Genomic DNA, 17,053 nt, shown 5'->3' on the forward strand with positions numbered 1-17,053 from the left:
GCTCAGTATGTATATGGTTCAGCTCAGTATGTATATGGTTCAGCTCAGTGTGTCTATGGTTCAGCTCAGTATGTCTATGGTTCAGCTCAGTATGTATATGGTTCAGCTCAGTATGTATATGGTTCAGCTCAGTGTGTCTATGGTTCAGCTCAGTATGTCTATGGTTCAGCTCAGTATGTATATGGTTCAGCTCAGTATGTATATGGTTCAGCTCAGTATGTCTATGGTTCAGCTCAGTATGTCTATGGTTCAGCTCAGTATGTCTATGGTTCAGCTCAGTGTGTCTATGGTTCAGCTCAGTATGTCTATGGTTCAGCTCAGTATGTCTATGGTTCAGCTCAGTGTGTCTATGGTTCAGCTCAGTATGTCTATGGTTCAGCTCAGTGTGTCTATGGTTCAGCTCAGTATGTCTATGGTTCAGCTCAGTATGTATATGGTTCAGCTCAGTATGTCTATGGTTCAGCTCAGTATGTATATGGTTCAGCTCAGTGTGTCTATGGTTCAGCTCAGTATGTCTATGGTTCAGCTCAGTATGTCTATGGTTCAGCTCAGTGTGTCTATGGTTCAGCTCAGTATGTCTATGGTTCAGCTCAGTATGTATATGGTTCAGCTCAGTATGTCTATGGTTCAGCTCAGTATGTCTATGGTTCAGCTCAGTATGTCTATGGTTCAGCTCAGTATGTCTATGGTTCAGCTCAGTATGTATATGGTTCAGCTCAGTATGTATATGGTTCAGCTCAGTATGTCTATGGTTCAGCTCAGTATGTCTATGGTTCAGCTCAGTATGTATATGGTTCAGCTCAGTATGTCTATGGTTCAGCTCAGTGTGTCTATGGTTCAGCTCAGTGTGTATATGGTTCAGCTCAGTGTGTCTATGGTTCAGCTCAGTATGTCTATGGTTCAGCTCAGTATGTATATGGTTCAGCTCAGTGTGTCTATGGTTCAGCTCAGTATGTATATGGTTCAGCTCAGTGTGTCTATGGTTCAGCTCAGTATGTATATGGTTCAGCTCAGTGTGTCTACAGCCACTTCTTTTCACCTGACACCTGACAGCTAGGAGTTTCACTGGGAGAGCGTAGCACATGCAGAGGTTCACACTATCTCCCCAAGACCCACTCCCTGCTGGACAGGTTGTGACAATCAGATCACTATACTGTACTTGTTGTTGTTGTTGTTGTTGTTGTTGTTGTTGTTGTTGTTGTTGTTGTTGTTGTTGTTGTTGTTGTTGTTGTTGTTGTTGTTGTTGTTGTTTTATGAGATTGACTGCAGTGGCTAGAAGGTTCTTCCTCATCTGACTCAAAATGGCAAAATGGCATCCAATGTAATAAAGAAAGTCAACCAACGAACTAGATTCTTGTACCGGATCTCCTCTCTGGTAAACAAGAATACCCTGAAGACTCTGGCAGGAGCACTCATTCAAGGGTACTACGACGTACTACTACGACCTCATGGTACCAAAGCACCTCAAAGGCGCTTAAAACAAAATTACAAACATCACAAAACAAGCTAGTCAGACTACTGCTTGACCTGACTCCTAGAACCCACCTCACCCCTGCCCACTTTTACAACCTAGGATGGCTTAGAGTAGACGACAGAGTACAGCAACTTGCAATGGGCCTGGTCTACAAGATACACTATACGACCGGGGTACCCATGTACATGTCAAAATACTTCCCAAAGGTCAGTGAATACCACAATCACAATACCAGAGGAAGCTCAACAAATCATGTAAAACCCAGATTCGGCTCAAACAAGGGACTAAACATGTTTCGCAATTCAAGTTCAAGTTCAAGTTCTTTAATAGTTGTCATACAGAAGTACAGAATACTTTCATACAAAATGCTTCTTACTGTTACGCTCCAGAGACTGTGCTAGACAAGATAGTATCAAATAACATAATAACATAATATAGCATGAATTTAGAAGAAGAAAATGAGGTCACAGTGTTCGGTATAGACATATGTACAATGTTCTGAGTTACCATATAATATACAATACACAATACTATGCAGTGTACTAATGTACAGTACTATCTAGTGCAAAGCAGAAATGGGATGAGGTACAATTTTAGGTACAATTTACAGTAAGGTGTACGAGTTGTAGTGCAATCCTTCATCCATAAATATAAAGTGTGGGGAGTGGGTGCTACAGTGTGTTTGTTTAAAGTGGGTGTGTGCTATAAGTGTGTGGAGTGGGTGCTACAGTGTGTTTGTTTAAAGTGAGTGTGTGCGTGTGGATGTGTGTGCTATGTGCGTTTGGTGGTTGTTGTTGTGTAGTGTTCATTCATTGTTCGTTTAGCAGCCTGATGGCCTGGGGATAGAAGCTTCTTCTGAGTCTTTCTGTGCTCGCCTTGAGACTCCTGTATCGCTTGCCTGACCGCAGCAGTTCAAAGAGGCAGTTGTTCGGGTGACTGGAGTCTTTAATGATTCTCTTAGCCTTGCCCTTGCAACGCTTGTAGTAAATGTTCTGGAGGGTGGGGAGCCCCCCTCCAATTGTGCGTTCGGCTGAACGTGTCACTCTTTGTAGTCTGCTTTGGTCTTGTGCAGTGCTATTCCCAAACCAGGAGGTGATGTTGCCGGTCAAGATGCTCTCTATTGTACATGAGTAGAAGTTCTTAAGGATCTTCTGGCTGACTTGGAACTTCCTTAGGCGCCTGAGGAACTTTGGCGCCAATTATGCCACAACAATGTGGAACGCCCTACCCAAAGCTGTAAAGGAATGTGAATCACTACCCACATTCAAAACCGCTCTTAAAGAGCACCTACGGGAGGCTGCAATTCGAAACTGGCCACCGTAAATGCCCAAAACCCCCACCACCTCCTAATAGACAGTCTCCTCCCCACCGCATGTATATATTCCCTCCCCGCCGTATGTATATTTCTCTCCCACCCACCCACCCCCTCCTAATGTACAGTCCCCTCCCCATCATATGTATATACTCTGTCAGGATCTAGGGGTAACAGTACTGTATATTTGAATACCGTTTATGTCACAAATGTATCAGTACTAAATACCTATATGTCCCTATGCCATAAATGTCATGTATGTTGTGTATGTCATAAATGTCTATATGAATTGAAAATGGGGGACCCTGATGGAAACAAGACAAACGTCTTTCTCAGGTCTGCATCCCCTTAACAATTGTATGTATTGAGCCGTACTGTATTGTACCCATTCTGCAATCTGTTAAATAAAGTTTTTCATTCATTCATTCATTCACTCATGTTCTATATGTTCAGCTTTTAGGTTGTCTGCTGGTCTTGGGAGCAGTGAAGTCTGACAAAGCTGAGGTGAGAACCCACTCCTTTACCTCTATCATGACCAGGTAAGAACCTATTCCCTCACCTCTATCATGACCAGGTAAGAACCTATTCCTTCACTTCTATCATGACCAGGTGAGAACCTATTCCTTCACCTCTATCATGCCCAGGTAAGAACCTATTCCCTCACCTCTATCATGACCAGGTGAGAACCTATTCCTTCACCTCTATCATGACCAGGTAAGAACCTATTCCTTCACCTCTATCATGACCAGGTAAGAACCTATTCCTTCACTTCTATCATGACCAGGTGAGAACCTATTCCTTCACCCCTATCATGACCAGGTAAGAACCTATTCCTTCACTTCTATCATGACCAGGTAAGAACCTATTCCTTCACCTCTATCATGACCAGGTGAGAACCTATTCCTTCACCTCTATCATGACCAGGTAAGAACCTATTCCTTTACTTCTACCATGATCAGGTGAGAACACATGAAAGCCCTACTTGAAAGGGTGTGTAGTCATGGTGTGTGAATGATGAATCTGGTGTTTACACTTAGACAACTATGTGTAACATATTTAACAAACTCAAAACAGGACTAATATACACACCAATCACCTTGACTTCCATAGTCACTATTTTATTTAGTAATACTACAGAGACTCAACAAGTCCAAACTGTGTGCTACTGTCCAAAGTATTTTGGTGCTCAGATTCCTGGTTGCCAGGCCTCTATGTGGTGGCATGTGATTGGCTGATTGGTAAACAAGGCCTTAGAGAACAGCTGACAGAGACCCTGGGGATGTTTTCCTCTGCTAAGTGCTTTGTTTTCATCCGGTATGAACGAGCATTGTTTCTCAACAGAGGGTTGTGCTAGGATAGGACCCTTCAACAGTATCATTAATGAGTAGGACATACAGATAGTTGTGATTTTTTGGACCTCTGGCCCTAAGATTATGTTGATCAGTAGAGTCCTTTCTCAGCACAATCCATGCTATTCCTCATACTAGGTCTGGATATTTGGCACAAACCAATGCAACATCAATGGGGTCAAGCTCCCATCTGTACAAGCTGAGTGAGGCTCACTGGAATCTACTTTGTGTGCACTGTGGAGTAAACTCCTCAGTCAGCTGGTCACCACGACCCCATTGACTTTGCGTTGGTTTGTGGCTAACTATCTGGAGCTAGTGTGAGGAACAGCTTAGATTAGGAAGTAATTCTCAATTGTTCCATTAACCCTTTCACTGCCACAAGACATAAGGTTACCCCTTTACTATCACACCTTCTGTAGTGTGATAGTAAAGGGTTAACCTTCTGTAGTGTGATAGTAAAGGGTTAACCTTCTGTAGTGTGGCAGTGAAAGTGTTAACCCTTTGTCGTGTGGCAGTGAAAGGGTTAATGTTTCCCCTCTCTGTGTAGATGGCGGCAGCCGGGGGCAGTCTGGGCTCGGTCTGGGTATTCGCCATTGGCGTGATCCTGATATCCATCCTGGGCGTGGTCGCTGCATGTACAGAGAAGGAACTTATACTCAAAGTGGTATGTATGGAATATGGATAGAGAGATAGATAGATGGATAGATACATAGATAGATACATAGATTGACAGCAAAAAAAATAAAAATTATTAGATAGAGGGGCTGAGAGACATATAATTATATTAACTTAGATATTCTTTATACTGTATATATATATATATATATATATATATATATATATATATATATATATATATATATATATATATATATATATATATATATATATATATATATATATATATATATATATAGTATATAATTGTGAGACATTAACTGAACTATATTTGAGCTGGAACCAAACTATATTCTATTCTAACTAGACTAATCTTCACTAATGATGAATCTATCTTTATATTTAGGTAATAGGTAGGTATAAAAAAACAAAAAAAAACATAATGAGCTGGCAGTGGCAAAACATCTGATGTCTAACTTTAAACCATGTATTCTTTAATCTATCAAGCTAGCTATGAGATTCATGCCTATGAGTATTATAAATATTGACTGAGTTATATGTAACAGTGGAGTCGGCATGCACTCCACTGGACAGACTGTAATAACACCATTTATAAATTATCCCAAGCATTTTTCTCTGCATTATGTCCTGTACAACATACATCGGCCAACATATACACTGTGGTCTTTCAGAGGTGTTGGAAAAGGGAACAGAAAACCACACATTCGGAGAGATCCATCTGCTTTCCCCGCCTAGCATAGTGATAGTGTGCTGTATTGCCTCTCGTTTAACTCATTCTGCGCCATCGCTTAATGCGCCAGAGGGCGCTAGTACGCCATCGCTTTAATCAATGGGGGGACTGCGAGATTTGCGAGTGCTTAAAATCTTATATTATAGCTATGGGTCTAATACACCCGTCGATTGTCAGTGAGTTGCTTCCAGTCAACATGTACAAAACGGATTGTTTTTTCATCCGTACATTTCCGTTTTATACCGTTTTGAATATGAGTATAGTTTTGGTGATTTTTAGTAATCCCAGGAAAAGACGCGATAATAGCCCTTTAGTGGAATACACTAAACACGTTGTAATTTTTTGCCTGATTATCGAATCTTCCTGAAATCAACGCTAGATTATCATTATTATCCTTTCTCATGCAAGAATGAAATGGCCCTCGTAGCGCGGGGCTCCCCCCCCCCCCCCCCTCCTGCACTCAACGGTAAACAGCCACACACACACACACACACAGACAGCGTCGATCGCGGTAGAAAGAAATATCGGATCAACGCAAGATTTTATATATAGTGTTCTTACCTTGTCTCTGATGTAATGCAAAAAAAATAATCCAATTATCTGATCGCCATTCCAAATACTGATCATGGAGGTCCGTCCCACATTACCGAGCGTTACACATGAACGGGCGGGCGGGGTTAGTGTACCATGCCATCGTTGTAAAGGCCAGCCTTGTCTGAGTACCGGCCCTGAAAAGAAACTACACAATTTATTTTTTATTATCTTTTTCCCCCTCCTTTTTCCATTTTTCTCCCATCCCAATGTTAGTCGTTATGCCAATTCCCAATCCCCTTCCTGGTCGTTGCGCACTCTACCCCCTACCGTCGGTCTGGGAGGGCAGAGACTATCACATGCTTCCTCCGACACATGTGTAGCCAGCCCACCGCTTCTTTTCACCTGGCAGCGCAGACTCTCACTGGGGGAGTGTAACCTGTGGAAGGGTCACACTACCTCCCCCAGATCCTTCCATCGCTGTGGAGGCGCCCCGACCAAACTGTACGAGTCGCTGTTTACAACGACCAGGACCCACCCCACCGGCTTTCCCACCCGCTGACACTGCCAATTGTGTCAGTATGGACGGCCGACCAAGCCGGTGGTACCGCAGCTGGATTCGATCCCACTGTCTCTGCGGTGGTAGACAGACCGCTGCGCTACCCGGCCGCCCAGAAACTACACCATTTCTAATAGAGTGCAATACCGGCTGGAAGGCGTAGACGGCGGTATTAGCCCTTTTGCGAGCTCAGACCCATTCTCAATGATAACATCAGGCTGGATGGATGAAAATGAATGGATATAGCTAATAAAAGAAATAACGATTAAAACCCGACTTTACTCGTGATTGGCGCTGACCGGTTGGCGAGTTAACCCGACTTTACTTGTGACTGGCGTTGAATGAGTTAAAGGGAAATGTCATACATTTGAAGAACTCACAGTAAACCAAAGACCCAGAGCTGCCAGTAGTTCCTCAAAGGACACTTATTGGTCCGAACAAAATCTTGTGATCTTGTGAAGTCTGCTGCCATGCAAGGTTAGGTTTTACATATTGCAAATAAAACGTTATGACAGATAGGGGGTCGTATTAAGCATGGCTGCATGCCCCCATGTTTGATAACCATTACGTCATACTGTAGTTAACTAACTTTATGTCTTAACCTCTTAAGGCGCTCCCATAGTCCATCAGACTGTACACAGAGCAGACTCCGCGGAGGTCCGCGCGGACTGAGCAGCGTTTTGTGTGACACCAAGTCAGCGGCGCGGATGTCCGCGCGTCAGAAAATTGGAGCTTCGCACCTGTGGGTCTGCTGTCCGCTGAGATCAAAGCTCAAGAGTCCGCGCGGACCTCCGCGGAGTCTGCTCTGTGTACAGTCTGCTGGACTATGGGAGCGCCTTTAACAGTCCTGCACATTTAGCATAAAAAGCCTGTCGATTGCATACTGAAAGTACCATTTGTAGCAGATGCACAAGTCTGGCCTCTTTTGAAAGGAAACATTCTGAATTTCCTTCCACAACAGGAAGAATCACTCTGAGTGCTGTTGTCATAGAGTTACAGAGGTTTGAACACACTGAAATAAAAGTTGTTTTAATTTTTGCAAATAGATGCCTGCAGATCTATCTACTCTATAGTTATTAGCTGAAAACACTGCTGCGGCCATAGCCTGAAGTCTTACCTGGATCTTTATGTAATAGTATGTTTAGGCATTTTTCCAAAAAGGAGTGAGAGGACTCAACACTACCTCAGTCCTCCTCTCCCCCTCCCCCACTAATCTCTTGTCACATACTGCACACCACCCCCACCCCTTCTCACCCCCTTCTCACACATACATCAACAAACCCTCAACCCCTAACAGATTAGCGCAATTTGCGCTGCGGAGAGAGAGGCGCACGTTCATTCTTTTGTGTATGGTACGCTTTTACCGCATGTACCGCTTCTCGGTCTCAGAAAACCAACTCAAATAAGATCTTTTCAGAATTTCATTGGCTACACAAACTGTCAATCATTTTCATTGATGATTTGGTGATTTGTCCAGTCATTGAGAGGCGATACCGGAGGTGGTCACTTTTTCAAAACTGACGCTTGTTGGCTGTTTGGTTTCGTGTGCGGCTGGGTAGCGCAGTGGACAAAGCACTCGCCTACCACGCAGAGACTCTGGGATTGTATCCAGCTGTCAGCGGTACCTCCGTCTTGGTCAGTCGTCCCTACTAACACAATTGGCAGTGTGTTAGCGGGTTGGAAGCCGGTGGGGTACGTGTCCTGGTCATTGCAAACTGCGACTCCTACTGGTCAGTCGGGGCGCCTGTTCAGCAGGGAGGGGATCTGGGGGAAATATAGCGTGAACCTCCCACTCGTTACGTTCTCCCGGTGAAACTCCTCGCTGTCAGGTGAAAAGAAGCGGCTGGCGACACCAAACATGCAGACAGAGAAGAGCGCTACTTACCATGGGGGGGGGGGGGGGTGACAGAGATGATTCCCAAGCAGAGGCGTCATGTTGGTTTCTGCTCTGTTGTGGTTGGTTGAAGAAAACACCATCACACCAGTTCAATTTCTATCAAATCATACCTGGTGCAGGAATGCTTCTATTTATGTGTTGTGTGTTTCCTGCTCGCACTGACATGCTTAGATTCTTAATTAAACCTACACAAAACTAGTTAGGAAAATAATTTCTTTATTGGTGATTGTAAAAGGGGGAAGGTTGTATTTTAATTTTTTATTGATTGATTGATTGACAATATGTTTGATAATTTTGTCAGTTTGCAGGCTTTATGGTGGGTGGAATGTTGATCATGTTGATCTGCGGCATCATCGTAGCTGTCTACAGGAACAAGGTACTGTATCTTGTCTGTCTGTCTGTCTGTCTGTCTGTCTGTCTGTCTGTCTGTCTGTCTGTCTGTCTGTCTGTCTGTCTGTCTGTCTGTCTGTCTGTCTGTCTGTCTGTCTGTCTGTCTGTCTGTCTGTCTGTCTGTCTATGTCTGTCTCTTATTATTACTATTATTATTATTATTATTACACGGATGATGATGGTGATGGTGATGATGGTGCAGTAGTGTCTCTCCTTCCTCCCTCTCTCCCAGGTGAAGCAAGGTTTTGAAGGCAGCACTTCATCAGAGCTGGTGGTGCTGTTCATGATGGATGATGATTTCAAGGATTATCTCGACACTTTCCAGACGGAGGTACAGTAGGTTACCACCACTTCTACGGCAGGCTGCATGTTTTGAATATATATTTTCTATATACTGTATATGATTTAAGCAGGTTTGAAGAGGGGACCATTTGCTGGGCTTTTTCAGGGGGGCAGCCATCTCTGTGTTCAGGCCTGCATTATCTTTTCATCATTCATTTAGACAACATTTAAATTCAGACAAGCAAAATTGTGCATCATGATCCAGGATATTAAAAAGAAAACATAGATATCATCCATTATTGCCCAGCCCTGTGACAAACCCTTATTCTAGCCTCTCCATGCAGCCATAGTGATGTTGCATAGATAGGCGTTATTGGTCCTCGTGGGGAAATTGTCTTGGCCATTAAAAACACTGCTTCCAGAGATGACTGGACTGACTCAATGTTATTTGTTTATTAAGATGACAAAGAAAAATCCGTGACCTGGCATACAGTGCAGCAAGAGGAACGGCTCCATCCTGGTCCGTGGAAAAAGAAAGCTAAATTAAATGTAAGAAATAGAAAAATTATATAATAATATCATTGAAATTTAAAATAAAATAGTCAAATCGTTGTGTAATATAAAACATAGTATTATAGTTTGGGTAGCACTTTATAATAACACCCTGTTATAATACATTTATAAGGTATTTGTAGATAATGAACTAATCATGAACAAACCATTTATATACATTCATAAATGATTATTAAATCATTTATAACTATATTTGTATACCATTTACAAAGTATTTATAACGCATTAGTGGATAATGAACTAATCATGAACAAACCATTTATATACATTTATAAATGATTATTAAATCATTTATAACTATATTTGTATAACATTTACAGATTAGTTCTAAATTATTTATAACTCATTATCAACATTGTTTGTACTTGATTTGTTCATCATTAAATAATGTTGTTTAATGTGTAGTAACACATTTGTAGATGCTTTGAAAAATGGATATGAAAAAACGACTATAGTGTATCTCCATTTATTTTTGTTTATTTAAATGATTTGTTAAGACATTCATAAAACATCTATAAATCATTTGCAGATGCTATCGTGGGGGCCAATCTAAAGTGAAGCTTATTCATCATTAACAAGTGTCTAATACAGTTAATTATTTGTTTACTTTTTCATCACATGCTTTCGGATACACCCTTCTTTGTGACATCAAACAGTGACAGAATTAGGACTAAAGATAAATGCAATTTTATTAAAATAAAATACATGTGCATGACATATAGTGTAACATCGGGGGGCACTAGGACCCAGGAGTACCCTGGCCAGGTATTGAAGAGTATCTAGAGAGGAAGTCTCAAGCGAGCGAGACTTGACGTCACGTGTGTTGTTGTCTGTTTGAATGGAAGCACAAGTTATCCGTGCTGCGTCTATACTTTCGCTTTTAATAAGGTATGAGCAGGTTAAACACCTTTTTTTGTTGGTAAATCTATTCCATCATTTCCGACCTACAAACAACTCTTATATGTTGTGTAGACGTTCGTGTAGATGTGGTGGCCGCTAACATTACATTTGTGTGCTCAGTGTGCTCAGTGATGATGACACAACACAAATAATTATTACTCTTGTGTGTTGTGTCATCATGACGTCATCACATACATACTGAGCACTGAGCACACAACATATAAGAGTTGTTTGTAGATCGGAAATGATGGAATAGATTTACCAACAAAAAAAGGTGTTTAACCTGCTCATACCTTATTAAAAGCAAAAAGTATAGACGCAGCACGGATAACTTGTGCTTCCATTCAAACAGACGGCAACACACGTGACGTCAAGTCTCGCTCGCTTGAGACTTCCTCTCTAGATACTCTTCAATGTCAAACTTCAGAATGTCATCTTTCAAAAGAGACCAGGCTCATGCATGTGCTATAAGTATAAAGTATGTTGTTTTGGTTTGCAAAAAAAGTATGCAGTCCTCAAGTTCAAGTAAAGAAATTGCCACTTTTCTGCCCGCTTGTTAAGAGGTTTTAAAGAAATATTATTTTATTATCTTATCTATTATCTTATTTTCTATCAATAATTTAGAGTAGACATCGAGGATATAAAAAAAAGATTGATAAGACAATGTTTATGTTTATGTTTATTAGGATCTCCATTAGTCATCATCGACGTGTTAACTTTTCTTCCTGGGGTCCTCACAGATATACACATACAAATATGAAACATTCAGTATAAATCAGTCATATATCACATACATAATCAATAAATGCATGGATAAATACTTTCAGTGTCACAGGGGTACACAATATCTCAATAGATCTACAGTATGTAAGAAAACAGATTTGTGTGGATAAGCAAATATATTTGTATAAATGAGCATAGAGTGTAACATACAATCATGAGATGAGAGAGGAGAGCAAGAAAACAACACCCCCTAGTGGACTAGTTAGGAATACTACCTGTCCTTCCAATAAACACTCTCTAGTGGACTAGTTAGGAATACTACCTGTCCTTCTAATAAACACCTCTCTAGTGGACTAGTTAGGAATACTACCTGTCCTTCTAATAAACACCTCCTACTGGACTAGTTAGGAATACTACCTGTCCTTCTAATAAACACCTCCAAGTGGACTAGTTAGGAATACTACCTGTCCTTCTAATAAACACCTCCTAGTGGACTAGTTAGGAATACTACGAGTCCTTTTAATAAACACCCTCTAGTGGACTAGTTAGGAATACTACCTGTCCTTCTAATAAACACCTCTCTAGTGGACTAGTTAGGAATACTACCAGTCCTTCTAATAAACACCTCCTACTGGTCTAGTTAGGAATACTACCTGTCCTTCTAATAAACACCTCCTAGTGGACTAGTTAGGAATACTACCAGTCCATCTAATAAACACCCTCTAGTGGACTAGTTAGAAATACTACCAGTCCATCTAATAAACACCCTCTAGTGGACTAGTTAGGAATACTACCAGTCCTTCTAATAAACACCCTCCTAGTGGACTAGTTAGGAATACTACCAGTCCTTCTAATAAACACCTCCTATTGGACTAGTTAGGAATACTACCAGTCCATCTAATAAACACCTCCTAGTGGACTAGTTAGGAATACTACCAGTCCATCTAATAAACACCTCTCTAGTGGACTAGTTAGGAATACTACCTGTCCTTCTAATAAACACCTCTCTAGTGGACTAGTTAGGAATACTACCTGTCCTTCTAATAAACACCTCCTAATTGACTAGTTAGGAATACTACCAGTCCTTTTAATAAACACCCTCTAGTGGACTAGTTAGGAATACTACCTGTCCTTCTAATAAACACCTCTCTAGTGGACTAGTTAGGAATACTACCAGTCCTTCTAATAAACACCTCCTAGTGGACTAGTTAGGAATACTACCTGTCCTTCTAATAAACACCTCCTAGTGGACTAGTTAGGAATACTACCAGTCCTTCTAATAAACACCTCCTAGTGGACTAGTTAGGAATACTACCAGCCCTTATAATAAACACCTCCTAGTGGACTAGTTAGGAATACTACCAGTCCATCTAATAAACACCTCCTAGTGGACTAGTTAGGAATACTACCAGTCCTTCTAATAAACACCCTCTAGTGGACTAGTTAGGAATACTACCAGCCCTTCTAATAAACACCTCCTAGTGGACTAGTTAGGAATACTACCTGTCCTTCTAATAAACACCCTCTAGTGGACTAGTTAGTAATACTACCAGTCCTTCTAATAAACACCCTCTAGTGGACTAGTTAGGAATACTACCAGCCCTTCTAATAAACACCTCCTAGTGGACTAGTTAGGAATACTACCTGTCCTTCTAATAAACACCCTCTAGTGGACTAGTTAGGAATACTACCAGTCCTTCTAATAAACACCCTCTAGTGGACTAGTTAGGAATACTACCAGTCCTTCTAATAAACACCTCCTAGTGGACTAGTTAGGAATACTACCAGTCCTTCTAATAAACACCTCTCTAGTGGACTAGTTAGGAATACTACCAGTCCATCTAATAAACACCTCTCTAGTGGACTAGTTAGGAATACTACCAATCCTTCTCATAAACACCTCCTAGTGGACTAGTTAGGAATACTACCAGTCCTTCTAATAAACACCCTCTAGTGGACTAGTTAGGAATACTACCAGTCCTTCTAATAAACACCCTCTAGTGGACTAGTTAGGAATACTACCTGTCCTTCTAATAAACACCTCCTAGTGGACTAGTTAGGAATACTACCAGTCCTTCTAATAAACACCCTCTAGTGGACTAGTTAGGAATACTACCAATCCTTCTAATAAACACCTCCTAGTGGACTAGTTAGGAATACTACCAGTCCTTCTAATAAACACCTCTCTAGTGGACTAGTTAGGAATACTACCAGCCCTTCTAATAAACACCCTCTAGTGGACTAGTTAGGAATACTACCAGTCCTTCTAATAAACACCTCCTAGTGGACTAGTTAGGAATACTGCCAGTCCATCTAATAAACACCCTCTAGTGGACTAGTTAGGAATACTACCAATCCTTCCAATAAACACCTCCTAGTGGACTAGTTAGGGATACTACCAGTCCTTCCAATAAACACCTCTCTAGTGCAGTGGTTCCCAAAGTCGGGGTCGCGACCCAAAGGTGGGGCGCGAGCAGCCACGGGAGGGCCGCGAGATGATTTAAAAAAAAAAAAAAAAATGAATTGTCAGGCCACTGAACTTAGAAGCAGGCCAGGACAGTGTTTCTAGTTGTATTCTAAAATTATATTCTATTGTATTCTAAAATGTGACTATATGGTTTTATAAATAAACAAAAACGAAAAATCTACTTATTTCAACGAACATTTCAAACTAAATAACAGATTATGCACATAAAACGCTGAAAACAACCGAAGCAACAATAGTATTTTAATGAGGCTATTATTTTTATCATTATTATTTTGCAACAAGTTAGCCCTCTCATAAATAGCAATAAATGAATAACTAACTTGAACTAACTTAATAGGATTGAAGTGATATTTGGCCTAAAAATCGGTCGCCTGGCAAAAAAAAAAAAAAAAAAGCCTGACGATGTGCATTGGGCCGCGGCTCTCTGACGCCTTATTTTCTGGGTCCCGGCCTGAAAAGTTTGGGAACCCCTGCTCTAGTGGACTACATATTCCTGCATTCATTATCCTCTGACGTCATGATAATCACTTTCAGGTGCGCTCACAGGTGTTGTCTTGTCTATATCAACTCTGTCTGTCATTGTCAGTTGTATCTGGAGCCAGAGTGTCTGTTAATTGTGTAACCTCACTCAGGCCCCCTGTGGTGTGCATACTCTCTCCTTCACTAAGTCATACTAGTTTAACCAGGTATGTAAGGTCCAAGACCAGCTCTAATACTCACTGCAGCAGAGTGTGATACTATTCTAACTAAATACCATCCTGACCACCTCTAATACTCACTGCAATGGAGTGTGATACTAGTCTAACCAGATGAATAATATGTTTTATATGTAGCTATGCATTTTTTACAGCTGTGCAGCACTTTGAGCTGCACTTTTTGTATGAACGGTGCTATACAAATAAAGTTATTATTATTATTATTATTATTATATGATCACTGCAGTGGATTGTGATACTAGTCTAACCAGATATGATCCACGAGAGCCGTGGAGACACAACTAGATTGCCTGTCTATAAGATGCATGCAGATTTTGGATGTGGAAGCACAAGATGCCTACAAGAGGATGTTGGTTAAAAAAAGGGTTGTCGTATATAATAGTATATAATATAACTATCAATTATAATACTGTGTGTAAAGTATTATTTTATTCTTTATTCTGTCTCTGCAGCACCATTGCTGTGGAGTCCATGGCTACGCCGACTGGAAAACTGAGACTGACAGTACGCTCCCAGAATCCTGCAAATGTAACGGACGCATTGCCTTTGACTGCTCTGCCAGACCTGATGTACGTTGAACTCACAAATAATGTCAATAGTATTGAGATTGTGAGCTACAGTTGATCTTTATACAGTCTAAGTATTAAGACAGTGAGTTAAAGTTGGTCTTTATACAGTCTAAGTATTAAGGCAGTGAGTTAAAGTTGGTCTGTATACAGTCTAAGTATTAAGACAGTGAGTTAAAGTTGGTCTTTATACAGTCTAAGTATTAAGACAGTGAGTTAAAGTTGGTCTTTATACAGTCTAAGTATTAAGACAGTGTATAAGACAGTTGGTCTTTATAAAGTCTAAGTATTAAGACAGTGAATTAAAGTTGGTCTTTATAAAGTCTAAGAATTAAGACAGTGAGTTAAAGTTGGTCTGTATAAAGTCTAAGTGTAACTGAGGGGTACAATTCCCTGACTGTATTGATAAGTATGGTATCATTAAACCACTACCGATTATGTACTTTAACTACTGGCCACACAGTACATGATATAGATATGATGAACACTTTCCCACCTGATGAAACGAAGTCCACACAAATGTATAAATCGAATATTTTATATAGCAAAGGGTATATACAACGTTCACTTAATGACATTTATGATTTGAATGCACTTGTAAGGCAAATGAGTATTCGTAGGCAAATCAACATTGAATGTCCAATCTCTGGTTACGCAGGGAGCAAGTATACAACCTGGTTCTTTAGGGAACTATAGCGATGGTACTTAAATGATTATAGCTGGATACACTAAAGGGGGGTCCCGCTGGTTGTAAGTCAGTAGGGGGGGGGGGGGGGGGGGGGGGTTAGGAGAGCCGCCGGCGATATCCCATCTGGCCAACGATTTCTTGGGAGAATTCAGAGTGCTGAACACGGTGCCCACAGAACCTCGGTCCACAGACGAATACAGCTGGGCCCTCTTGTAGACGGTAGCTGCCGGTCCACAACGAAGAGACGTGAGGCGACCTCACTCGGGGTAGAGCACCGTCTCACCTGGACTCCTCTCGGGGGGTAGTTCCAACACTCAGCAGTGTTGGCTGTTATCCATGGCATAATCAAAGCACCCAAAGCAAGTAGATAATCCAAGCCGTGTAGGGCTTGCCGTCGTCCGGGTAAAGTAATCCAATGTACAGGTCCACTCGTCCTGGCCCAGAACTCCTCGGATGAAAGCACCACACGTGGTCTGCCCAGCCTGGTTAAGACTCTAGATAACGCCAGGAACGATGGGGGTACTGCTCACTTTATAACTCTAACCGAACGATGCACCATACATAATAGACTATTATTAACTTAATATAAATACGTCCCACTCGACGGTATAGTGCCAAACTATGACAATTCAACTATTAATCCACACAATGTCTCAATGCCTATTCTGAGGCCAAGTAGGCCATACTGCACCACACGTGGGTCGTGGGTGAGGCTTCACGTCTGTTACTAGGTTGGAGGGTAAAGGACTAATGGACTAAAAGAAAGTTCTACTTTACTTGCGCCATATATATATGCGCTGTGAACAAATAGTACCATTCGTATTTCGCCAGACGTATTCCTACGCGGAACCGGGCTTGTAACGACATGTTCGTCGGCACGATTGAACTTGAACCAAGGGGCTTGGCTGCTGGCGCCAGGTTCTTGTCCAATGGTAGAATGAAACTATTATGGGCTGTTAGTAGACTAAAGGGATATTCAGTGTATATGTACAAGGAATATACAAGGGATATCAAACGATATACAAATACTATTAAATATATATCCATAAATAAATATATATATTCGGTTTAATCTGATCCTTCACAACAGCCGCCCCCTAATTAGTCCCACCTAATTAGCTAAGCAGAGACAGATTAACCGCACTGTCTACCACTCAAGGTCCGCTGTAAGGGTCAGTCAACTCACAAAGTCGTGGGGTCATGGTCGTCATCGATAGTGTCTGGGAGTCTGGGCAG

This window comes from Notolepis coatsorum, assembly GCF_963971535.1.
Source record: "Notolepis coatsorum genome assembly, chromosome: 15".
Lineage (NCBI taxonomy): Eukaryota > Metazoa > Chordata > Actinopteri > Aulopiformes > Paralepididae > Notolepis > Notolepis coatsorum.